An 862-nucleotide genomic window follows, 5' to 3' on the forward strand; every position below is an offset into this window, starting at 1 on the left:
TCCCCTCCCCTCCCCTCCTCCCCTCCTCTCCTCTTTTCTCCTCTCATCAGCTGTTTCAAAACTCAAATCTCCAACGCAGAGCTTGCACAGCTGGCCATGCTCTGGGAGGTTCTTATATAGACATTACGGCAGGGGAGGGCAGAGTAGAATGATGATTCCCCAACAACATCCACAGACAGAAACAATAAATATAATTTAAGCCAATGAAGGCATATGATAGATAGCAACTTTCCCTTACTTGGCATTACATTGTAGCCCATAGAGTATAGTTGGTGAATACATACCTGGCAGGGGAGATACCATGAACACAGAGTATAGCTGGTGAAAGGTAGTGGTACATGAGTTCATGTAATTTTTATTTACAATGTTTGATTACATAAAAGAAGTAAGTGAATGGCTGAGGGCTTTTCTCCCTAGAATTCTAAGAATGAAACAATTTCTCTTCCCTCCTCCCCTCCCCTCTTCTCTCTTCTTTCTCCTCTCTTCCCCTCTCTTCTCATTCTCCTCACCCCCTCTCCCCTCCTCTCTTCTCCTCTCCTTTCCTTTCCTGTCGTTTCCTCTCTCTTCTCTTTCTCCTCTTCTCTCCTTCTCTCTCCTCTCTTCTCCTCCCTCCCCCTCCCCTCTGTTCTCCTCTCTTCCCAGTCCCTTTCCTCATCTCCTTTTCCCTTCTCTCTCCTTTCCCTTCCCTTTTCTTCTCCATCCTTTCCCTTTGTCTTCCCTTTCCTTACTTTCCTTTTTCTTCTCACTTCTCCTCCTTTAGCCTCTCACCTCCTTTTTACTCCCTCTCTGTCTCTCTCTCTCTCTCTCCATCTCTCTCTCTGTCTCTCTGTCTCTGTCTGTCTGTCTGTCTGTCTGTCTGTCT

Source organism: Octodon degus, unplaced genomic scaffold, assembly GCF_000260255.1.
Source record: "Octodon degus isolate 3935 unplaced genomic scaffold, OctDeg1.0 scaffold00014, whole genome shotgun sequence".
Classification (NCBI taxonomy): Eukaryota; Metazoa; Chordata; class Mammalia; order Rodentia; family Octodontidae; genus Octodon; species Octodon degus.